The sequence below is a fragment of the Schistocerca gregaria genome, chromosome 1, assembly GCF_023897955.1.
Source record: "Schistocerca gregaria isolate iqSchGreg1 chromosome 1, iqSchGreg1.2, whole genome shotgun sequence".
In the NCBI taxonomy this organism is placed as follows: domain Eukaryota; kingdom Metazoa; phylum Arthropoda; class Insecta; order Orthoptera; family Acrididae; genus Schistocerca; species Schistocerca gregaria.
Genome location: NC_064920.1, coordinates 990,743,209 through 990,755,267, shown reverse-complemented (window position 1 = coordinate 990,755,267; position 12,059 = coordinate 990,743,209). Strand labels below are relative to the sequence as shown.

Sequence of the window (12,059 nt, the reverse complement as noted above, 5' to 3'; positions counted from 1 at the left end):
CTAAGCCAAAGGGGAGTGGCACACACTGAAGGTGACATGGGATGTGAATTGGGAGCAGGTGATAAGTTAAAGGAGGGGGAAAATGTTGGGTTGAGGTTGTGGTTAATGGATAACGAGGCCAGGACTGTTAAGAGAGGAGAGGATATTTTGCAAGGATACCTCTCACCTGTGCATTTCGGAAAAGCTGGTGGTGGGGGAAAGGATCCAGACATCCCAGGCTGTGAAGCAACTATTTAAATTGAGCATGTTATGCTCAGCTGTATGTTGTGTCACTGTGTGGTCAACTTTGTTCTTGGCAACAGTTTGGCAGTGGCCATTATCCAGGTGGACAGCTGGTTGGTAATCATCCCGGCATAAAAACCTGTGCACTGTTCACAGCAGTGGCTGCATTCACAGGTGGCCAGCCACTGATGGGGTAGGATAAGTGTGTGACAGGAATGGAGTAGGAAGTACTGGGTGGGTGGGTTTGGCAGGTCTTGCACTTGGGTCTTCCACAGGGATCAATGCCAGTACTGCATAGGGGCACAGAGATGTGTGTGTGTGTGTGTGTGTGTGTGTGTGTGTGTGTGTGTGTGTGTGTGTGTGTGTACTTGTGTTCTAGTTCAAAAAAGGATTACTCCCAAAGCCAGGGAATTTTCCTTCTTTTTTGTTTGTTCTTATTGGTGACAACACTTATGCTTTATGGTAAGTTGTCTCCTTTACTCCTAAAGTGTTTACTTTTAATTTTGTTGTTATTCTGTCCTGAATATTCCATAGTTTCAGTTTATATCAGATGTTAACAAATTTCTCTTCTTCAAAAAATGCTGTTTGTGATGCAACCAGTGTGCATTTTATGTCCTCTCTTGTAAATAACCTCTCGCACTCTATGTTTTATCCCTGTTACCTTCAGAATTCCAAAGAGTGTATTCCAGTCCATATTGTCAAATGCCTTCCCTAAATCTGCAAAAGTGATAAATGAGTTTGCCTTTCTTCAGTCTATCTCCTAAGACACGTCGTAGAAGCAGTATTGCCTCATGCGGTTTTACATTTTTTCCAAATTCCCCAACAGATTTTCTCCAAGGTTGGCTTCTGCAAGTTTTTCTGTTCTTCTGTAAATCATTCATGTCAATATTTTGCAAGCGTGAGCTATTGAACTGATGCTTCAGTTATGTTTACACCTCTCAGCTCCTGCTTTCTTTGGAACTGGAATTATTACATTATTCTTGAAGTCTGAAGGTATTTCTCCTGCCTCATATATCATGCAAATCATGTGGAATATTTCTGTCACAGCTGGCTCTCCCAAGGACCTCAATAATTCTAGACAATTTGTACAGAAAGCAGATGACATTTATAAGAGTCGAGGGGTATAAAAGGGAAGCAGTGGTTGGGAAGGGAGTGAGACAGGGTTGTAGCCTATCCCCAATGTTATTCAATCTGTATATTGAGCAAGCAATAAAGGAAACAAAAGAAAAGATCGGAGTAGGTATTAAAATCCATGGAGAAGAAATAAAAACTTTGAGGTTCGCCAATGACATTGTAATTCTGTCAGAGACAGCAAAGGACTTGGAAGAGCAGTTGAACAGAATGGATAGTGTCTTGAAAGGAGGATATAAGATGAACATCAACAAAAGCAAAACAAGGATAATGGAATGTAGTCGAATTAAGTCGGGTGATGCTGAGGGAATTAGATTAGGAAATAAGACACTTAAAGTAGTAAAGGAGTTTTGCTATTTTGGGAGCAAAATAACTGATGATGGTCGAAGTAGAGAGGATATAAAATGTAGACTGGCAATGGCAAGGAAAGCGTTTCTGAAGAGGAAAAATTTGTTAACATTGAGTATAGATTTAAATGTCAGGAAGTTGTTTCTGAAACTATTTGTATGGAGTGCAGCCATGTATGAAAGTGAAATGTGGACGATAAATAGCTTAGACAAGAAGAGAATAGAAGCTTTTGAAATGTGGTGCTACAGAAGAATGCTGAAGATAACATGGGTTGATCACATAACTAATGATGAGGTATTGAATAGAATTGGGGAAAAGAGGAGCTTGTGGCACAACTTGACTAGAAGACGGGATCGGTTGTCAGGATATGTTCTGAGACATCGAGGGATCACCAGTTTAGTATTGGAGGGCAGTGTGGAGGGTAAAAATCGTAGAGGGAGACCAAGAGATGAATACACTAAGCAGATTCAGAAGGATGTAGGATGCAGTAGGTACTGGGAGATGAAGAAGCTTGCACAGGATAGAGTAGCATGGAGAGCTGCATCAAAACAGTCTCGGGACTGAAGACCCCAAAAACAACAATGTTGTCTGCACCAAGTGCCTTGTTTTCACTGAGATATTTCAGTGTTCTGCCAAATTCTTGTCATAGTGTCATTTTTTATCAACTCTTCATCAGATCTATAGCCTACCTAGCAGATTGCAGGATTTAACACTTGACACTGTATCTTAGAAATCCAGTTATGTTTATCCAACTAATGAAACCTTCCTAAGGAGTCCTTGCCCAGAGAACCAAATGGGTAACTACTTTATCTCTGGAATATTTTACCAAAGAGAATGTCATCATCATGTAGCCAGCAGAGACGTATGCACTCGTGAAAAATATCAGCTGCAGTTTCTCCTTGCTTTCAGCTGTTTGCTGTAGCAGTGTAACAGGTCCACGCTGGCTAATGTTACAAGGCCAGATCAGTCAATCATCCAGACTGTTGCCCTCTAACTATTGAAAAGGCCACTGCTTCTCGTCAGCAACCAAGTGTTTGTCTGGCCTCTTCACAAATGCCCTTCTGTTGTGGTTGTTACTTTGGCATGGCTATATGCATTGTTGAGGAAACAAGCCATCCAACACAGCACAGTCTGTCATTCGTTATCGTAATGCAAATTGTAACTAAACACCATAATTTATGTGGTTTTTTTATTGTAGCTGTGATTGTTCATTGTGTTATTAATGGAATCTACAGTTTGACATAGTGTGTAGATGGCAACCATAAATTTCATGCAACCAATAAATAAACCCTCAGACTTTTAATAGTAAGCCTCTCTTTGATGCCTAACAATTCTTTTTATCTTTTGTCACTGGAATTTAATGAGCTTACGAAATGGACCCATATTGAAACAAGCCACTCTCCTTTGGTTCACCTTCATTAATCCTACCTGATGAGAACCCTTCAATAATGAATTATATTCAACTGATCAAACTAGCATTTTGTGAGTTACCCCTTTTGTTGGTGATTTACATCTTATTAAGATTCTGCCAGTGAATCTTATTTTTGTACATGCCGTAGTTCCACTTTGTCATTTTAGGCACAGGCTCATAGATATTTTATGGTTTTTATCATTTCTAGTGATTAAACATCTGTCATATAATTTAACAATAATAGGTCTTTCTGCCCTTTATATACAATATGTTGCATTTGTATCTGCTGAGGGTCAACTATACCAAGTGTCAATCTTTTACAGCTCTCCATGCCGATACCTCAACTTTCCAGCACCGCAACTTCCATATACATATCAGTATAATTCATTACAGTCTCTCAGAGCTACCAACATTATTTACCCCGGGTAGATCACAAGTTACTTTCACATCTGATGATTTATCCCTGTTAAAAATGACAAATCATCAGCTTAGAATGAAAACCTTATACCTGAAAAGTAAAACAAAAATATTTTTATTGCATTATCAGGGAGAAGACCTCATACGTCAACCACTAGTAAACCAACAGGAGATTGCAGGCACTCAAGTGTGGGAATAGAGAAACCACATGTACTGCTGAGCAACCATATTAAGAGAGAAAACCACGCATAGCTTATCGAAGAGATGAGATTTTCATCATGAGCTGACTGTATGCGTTCTAACTGCTTGGGGATCCTGGATCCACACACAAAGCTGGTCCAATATCTCATGCACTCCATTTTGTTCACTAGGCAACAGTGCAGAACTATGTCAAATATCTACCTGAAATCGATGAACATGGCACCAATCTGGCTGCCCCTATAAATTGCCTTTTTGGTCTTATGGGTGAATGGATGGGCTGAGTTTCATATGGTCATTGTTGACGGAATTCACGTTTATTGCTACATAGGAGATTTTTGGTCTTGGATGAGGTCATAATACACAAACATGAAACATGTTTCATAATTATGCAGCAGAATGACATCAGCTCTCTAGGCCTACAGTTATGCACATCAGTCTGCAGACCCTACTGAAAACAGAGATGACCAGCACCTTTTTCAAATTGCTCAAATGCTTCATTGCTCCAGCATCCTACAAAAACTGCTGCTATGAGAAAAGGAAGTTCTTTTATGAAATCAATACAGAATTATACAGATAACACATTAAGTCCAGTTACCACCCTCTGCTGATTGAGCTTGGTCCATTCTTTCTTCTGATGAGACTCAAATTCTAAAAGAAGTAGTTTCACAGCCCAAAAGAGAATCACATGAAACATGGAAAGGGCAGCTCTCAGAAGCTCATGAAAGTCTTTATTCAAAAAACTACAAGTCCTTCCATTGCCTTGTTTATATATTTTGCAAGTAATACTTGACGATATATGATAATAACCAACTTGTAGTTAGAAACCAGGGTATTCACTCACATAACACAAGAAGAAACTAGGATATACATATCCAGTATTCAAATACAACACTGAAACAAAGTGGACCACTTCAAGAAGTAAGCAAGCTGTACAACAAAATACCTTGTGACACCAAAACAATCAAAAATCTCTCGCCATTTAAAGAAGCTGTTCATAGTACCTATGTACTGCAGAAGTGGGATCTGTATACAACTATTTCCTCAGTAAATGTTCTTACAGCATAAATAAATATTTGTTAGAATTAATAACTACAATATCATACAACATATTTTTATCATGATGTCATATACATTTGTATCATTTTTGTATTAGTCTCAGTGCTATTTTTACGATGTCCTTCAATCCATTTCAGTACACATCTTCTAGTTTTGGTCATTTTGCAATCAGTCCTCCAGTTGCAAATTTAGTCTTCCTCATTTTGTTCAATTTTTCTTAACTAGCCTGCCAATCTTGAATGTTTTTTTCTGTTGGTGATGCGCCGAAGTGCCACCCAGCTGCTTTGTTTCCATGTTCTTTTGCATATGCTATTATTTTAAATGTATAGTCCACCTCATACAAATATCTTTTATTTTTTTCCATCATGAAACTGGCTACTAACAAAAATATTGACCCTTACCGATAACACACATCACTTTCAATTCAAGTTCATTGGCATTGTAGACAGCAATCACGCATCAAAGCCTAGACAGAGTGCTGGGTTTGTGATGGGTGGGCAGCAGGGAGACAGTGTTAGAAAGCTTGTGAATTCCTGCAACTCATGTTCATCGCCTTGATGCAGTGTTGCTGCCAACTGAATTTAATGTCACCAGATAGAGATAGGTTTCCTGCAGCATTGAACATGTAGCCATTTTTAACACTAGTAGGAATTTTAAATCAAACCTAGGACTTTTTATATTAATTTTGAATATAACAATTAAACTGGATAGATAAAAAATCTGCTCACCGAGCAGCAGCAGAACACACACGTAAAAGATGGTTTTAACTGGAAAGCTTTTGGAGCCACTGAATTCTTCTTCTGGCAGAAGGGTTGAAGGGGAAAGAAGAGGGGTGAAGGTAAAGGACTAAGAGGTTTAGAAAAAGGGGTCAAAGTAAATAATAATATACTGTGACATAATACATATATTAACAGCTTACTCATTATGATGATTCAGAAATTCAGAGACAGAGTAAAAGGAGTGGTCACGCAAGAATTGTTTCAGTTTTAAGGGAAATGTACTTCATGGCAGTATGCATTTCAAGTAAGAAGATGCGAGAACTCTGTGACTCCAAAGATCATCAATGGTGATTGATTAAGGCCATAAGTGTGATCTTTGACAGTCAGTCAGCTTACTCGCTTTGGTTGCCTTTTGCCTGTAAGCTTCTTGCTCCAGAAGAAAAAGGTTGTTACATCTGACTCACATTGCGTTATTATACATCGGTTATTATGCTTCTACCAAACTGTAAACATAGTGTAGCTCTACACTTCTGACCTCCGATGACTGTGTTTGTGCTTATTTCGAACATTTATCATTGTTGTGCAACTAGAATGCTGCTGACATGCCACCATTGTGCCGCACAATTTGTGGTTTCCAACAACATTTCTCATGCTTCAGTATTAGGTACTTGTGATAACACACCTGAAGTGATTAAAAGTGATCCTGCCACTCTTCTTTTCGGTGCTCTGATAGTGAACAGTGGTGTCCAACAATTTAGCACATCCAAAATTTACTCTGTGATCTCTCAAGGAATTCCCTCTCACTCACAAACAAGGCTATGTCCAAACAACCAGTTGGATTCATGTCCACTCACTTTAGGTGAGGAATCATCCACACCACAGGTGAATATATGAGAGTAAGTCAATTATTATATGCAGTTTAGTTATATTTTTGTTTATTTTGGTAGTACTGTCATTTTATGTTGATAACACATGCTTTGCTCATTTGTTGTTATGTCTTTGCAGTTTTCAATCTGGTAGGTTAGTTTCATTATCACTGCTGTGCTGTTAATCAAGGCTGCTCCGCTGTCTATTTGCACCAAAGAAGTTTTTTGTGCTAGGAAGGTGTATCATCTAAGACTTTTGTTACAGTACAAGAACAGTGTTTGCCACAGCACATTGTCTACAAATGGATTGAAAAATTTTGAAATGGTCACACAAGTGCTACACACGATGACGAGCTGGACAACTGTTTACTGCCACAAATGAAGAAACCATTGAGCATTCACGTGAAATGATTCTCTTAGACAGTCGATTAACTATTGACGAAGTGGCACATTGTGTGCAAATTAGTCACAGTTCTGCCTACGAAATCATCCACAACTGACTTGGGTTACATAAAGTTTGTGCAAGATGGGTCCCAAAACAACTCACATAGTTGCATAAACAAATGTGCTTGGACATCTGCAAAAACATTTGGATCACTATGGTAATGAAGGAGACAACTTCTTAGACAGGATCATTACTGGTAATGAAACATGGATCAATCATTATAAGCTGGAAAGTAAATGGCAGAGTATGGAATGGAAACATCTAAAGTCACCATGCAAGAAAAAGTTCAAGACCCAACCGTTTGTAGGAAAACTGATGTTTACAGGTTTTTGAGACGCACAATGTCCAGTACTGGAACATTATGGGGAAGGGGGCACAACAGTAAACAATGTATGTTACAGTGAGATGCTTACTGACAGGCTAAAGCCTGCAATTCAAAGCAAACACCGAGGATTGCTGACAAACGGTGTTGTGTTGTTGCATGACAATTCCCATCTGCATACTGCTGCCCACACTGCTGAAACTCTCCATTAACTCAAATTTGAAGTACTGGATCATCCTCCATATAGGTCCAATCATGCCACTTCTGACCGTCACTTGTTTGGTCCACTCAAACAGGTCGTCAATTTGCCTTGGACGAAGCAATGAGAGAAGTGGTGCATTCTTGGCTTGCAGCTCAACCGAGAATCCTCTTTTATGAGGGCATCAGGAAGCTTGTACAACGATAGACCAAGTGCGTTGAAACCCAAGGAGACTATGTTGAAAAATGATGTTCTTGTAAGTTTCCTTTTTGATTACAATAATATTTTATAACTACTTTGCTTATAATAATTTACTTACCCTCACAGCTGCTCTGGGCCTCATGAAGTGGCTGCATTGTCTCCTGTCCCACCTAATGCACATCTGGTCATGCTGTGCATGGACTCTAATTGCACTCCTGCTCTCCCCCTACAGTTGTCACCCTGGCACCCTTTCAGACAGGAACAAATCTAAGCTACCACCTTTACAGCCAGGTCAGCCAAACCTTTGGTTTACCATTGTGGACAACAGTTTTACTTCAAGTAACATCATCCGTGACAGCACAAAATTCATCTCTGCAGTTAGTCACTTCTGGGACCATGCAGATATGATAAACAATATCATCCTTGCCACCCCTGCAGCAAAATATGAGACTGTGAAAGTTGCATTACTTTTCCGCATCATCCACTCCCCAGGAGAACAATTACAACATCTCATATATGACTGAGATTTGAAGAACGAGACTCCTTTTATGGTACTGGCTACATATACAAATTGATGTGAACTTCATGCCTGATGACACGTTATGGACATCATGGATTGTCAAGCTTTTCCTGGAAGTTCAGATGCCCATGGTTGCTCATGAGCATGTGGCACTGGACTCATGACTTAAACTTGTGGATAGAATATTCTCCGCCATTCACCATTGACACTGTATAAATAATTCAGACAATAATGGTAGCCAGCATGATATGCAATTGCAGCAGGAGCACAACTGCTCTCTTGCTCACCATGGGCTTAGCTGATCTCGCCTGACTTCCATTGACTCTGATGTCACTGCATCTGGCCGGGGCACTTACCTGTGCAGTGCCACAACAAAATCCACTTCTATGCCAACTGCACTGCAGCCATTCCTATGCAGATTGCCTCCAACTGTGCCATACCTACACTTGCACAGGACATCATCAACTGCATTGCACCTGAGAACTGCTTCTGCTGATGCCATGACCAATTTGGTGAATCTGCTCACAACTGCCATTCTCCATGTAACTTCCCAAACTTGACATGGTTTACAAGAGGTTCACTGAACTGTGCAGGGTATTTAAGTTGCCAAGACACCCAGAATGACGACATTGGCCCCTTCAGCACTGCTCTTATCTCAAAAACAGACTCTCTGTACCTGATCACATCAGTGGATGGCACTTCCTTGTCGACTCTGGCTTGAAAGTCAGTACTTTGCTGCGTTCATCATATTCTCCAATGCATACCTGCTCATCTGGTCAGCTTTGTGCAGCAAACAACTCAACAATCTGAGTCTAAAGATCCCATACCTGTACAGTGAACTTAGGATTTGACAATGCCTTCACCTGGACAGGTTGCTGATGTCAGTGAACTTCCTTTGCCACTTCTGCTTGGTCCCTGACCTGAGAAATGGTGTCTCAACTCACACTGCTAGCAGCCACTCTGCCAGAAATGTCCCTTGCCCAGATCCCACAATGGCTGGGCACAATGGTGCAGCTCATTTTATGCAGCAGTTCCTGACACTCTTGGAAATGCCCAATGGCCATTGACTCTTTCAGGACTGCCTCCACACCACTGACTACATCCAACAAGTAATACAGCTCTACTTGGAAATGTGCATCTTGAACTCCACCTGCAATATCACAACAATGCTATCTGCCACAGAATTTCTGACACTGAGACAGAACTCCAGCAGAGCAGCACAATGGTACCTTGATGGGCTGCTCCATCAGCATTCTCTTGATCCTGTAGCCACACTGACCTATTCACATTGCATGGATCCAACAGTACTTCCAGTACTTGTGGACACACTCGCAGCACTTTCTCCGCCTATCGACACAAAGGTCATTACTAGACTTTTGCTAACCCACGTCCTGCAGTGTGTTTGATTGCTTCTCAGCAGTGTGCCATTAAGAATTAAATGGTCCATAAGACTGTCACTATGCCTGGTCCCCCAGTGAGCTACAGACTATGCCAACTACTGCTGGATTTACTTCGCATTACTAAAACAGCAGTAGACAATCTTTTACACACTGGCACTGTTCATCCCTCGACAGTACCTGGACTTTACCCATCAAACTGGTCCCCAAAAAAACAGTTTTGTCAGGTTGGGTGGCAGAGTTCTCAAAATGCATACTGTTCTGAACAACTACCCAGTTCTGAACATTCAGGACTTCACTCATTATCTGGAGAATTCCTCAGTATTCAGTGTTGTTGACTGCAAGAAAGCATACTTGCAAATCCTATTGTACCCAGACGACATTCACAAAACAACTATTGACACACTTTTGGCCTGTTGAAGTTTACATTTATGCCGTTCAGACTTACAGAAGTAGAACAAACATGGTATGCTATATTGATGGAGAATATTCACGTTTCCATTCTCTTATGCCTACCTTGATGCTATCCTTATTTTATCACCAGATGGTCACTCCCATGACATACACCTAAAAGTAGTTTTTGACAGTAGTGCCACCAGTTATAAAGAGAAATGTCAACTCTTGGCTCAAAGAAGTCATCTTTCCTGGCCATGTAGTAAACACTTCTGGCATCCACCCTTCACCACAGTTTACAGAAATTATTCAACAACTCCCGTGACCACAGTATTATCAAGAATTATGTCAGTTCTTAGTCATAGTAAACTTTTATTGAAGACACTTTTCACACGAAGCTTCCCTTCAGGCACCACTCACTCAAGCCCATGTCAGCAAGAATACCTTCGGCAAATTCTAGTGAACAACAGAGATGCAATCTGCCTTTGGACACATTAAAGACTGCTTCATCCAAGTCAGTTGATAATAACAGCAGGCGCGAGCGACTCTGCTGTCAGAGTTGCCCCGCATCTAGAGATATGGGGTATTCGAAGGCCACTTTTGTTTCGAACAAGCTCTGTTACAACGCAGAATAGTAAGTGGCAGAAATTAGAAAATTTTTATTATAACTCACTCCCATTCCAGAAACTGAGGCAGAAGTAGAAAGCAAGCCAGTATGTCGCAAGCAGGTCAGGTTGTCAACATATTATGGCACCATCTGCCATGTGAGAATACACATTCAGTATAAAGGAGATGGTGACAGACAACCAAAGGAAATGAGACAAGCATATTCTTTAGCTCATAAGACATGTTGCAAGAAACTCTATGTCTTTCACAAGAACACATGTTGAGGAACTGACACAGCAGTTAACAGCCTGTCAGGTGAATACAGCAGAATAAAGAGAACACATGTAGTCATTATGAACTAAGCCTCACATTATAGCCTCATGCCAGCTCCTTTTAAATACTCCAACTCTTGTCATGAGTTAATTGTTGGGATCAATGTTGTTTACAGTAACCGTACTCAGTTCCATGATAGCATACTGAGTCTATGTCCTAGATGCTCCAGCACTGAACTAGCTGACGGTGTACTCAAGATGATAGCCTTCACCTCATGAACTTCATGCTGCTCGCCATCTACTGATGGAACAACTGACTGTCTTCTAACATCATCACATCACAGGGTTATGAACTTCAATGTGGGAGCCAGCAACAGGACCTCTTGGGGTCCATGTTAGTGTTGAACATTCACGCACCTCAGGGTGCTGAAACCTGCCAGGGGTAGGGAGGAAATCAATCGGCCACACGTCTGCCAACACCAGGTACATCACAGATTGGTCATCAATGTACAGTGTTGAATTTGGATACTCCAGCAGCCATCCCAAGACCACTTTGTGCTGGGTAATGGCTGCACCTGTTTGCCAGCAACCTGCTACAGCAACAGGATCACTAAGCTTTGCCTGAGCATGCAACCATGAAGTTGACTGGATAAAAGTCAGCTAGAATCCAACGTGCAGCTGAATGACCAACAGCCAGCGCTGGTGTGGAAGAATGATGACTTTTAAACCATGAGAATAAATGACTGAACTGAGCAATGAATGATATTTTACTAATGTCATTGATGCTTCACAGGTTGCGATTAACCCTCCTGACTTCATGCAGAGGTGTCTCCACCCAAGCTTCCGTAGCTCTTGCCTTGACAGTGAAAGTGGTCAGCATATGATCAGGAACTACTAGCACTTTATGCAGCAGTATGCTACTTCTGGCAAGCTGCTTTTGACAACATTGCTCAGTTCATGACAGACATCCATCAACTGAAAGATACAAAAACACATTATCACATATTATTTCTCGCACATCAGCACCATGTCATCTTATTTCAATGATGAATAGTTGACAGTAACACAACAACAAGACCAGTAGATACAGGACTTGCTGGACAATGCCTCTACAAACCCACGTATTGAACTTTGACCTATCCTGGGCATGAATCATATGATCAGCTGTGGTGTTTTCCAAAATCAATCAGGTGCCCTCATTCCTCAATCTTTTCATCACGTCATATTTCACCAATTAAATAGCTTGGCACCCCAGCCTATGTCCAATTACACACTGATGACAGACAGTTCCTACGTCTAAACATAAAGAAGGATTACAAACCTTGGACTCATG

The 12,059-nt window shown here is 40.8% G+C and overlaps 1 long non-coding RNA gene across 1 annotated transcript in view; it reads left to right on the top strand.

Moving 5' to 3' along the window:
* The window catches only part of LOC126278160 (uncharacterized), a 32,670-nt gene that overhangs the window by 13,128 nt on the left and 7,483 nt on the right, over nucleotides 1–12,059 (top strand). The window contains exon 2 of the long non-coding RNA XR_007550666.1: nucleotides 6,637–7,593. This is a non-coding gene — a long non-coding RNA (uncharacterized LOC126278160). The remainder of the gene's footprint in view (nucleotides 1–6,636; nucleotides 7,594–12,059) is intronic.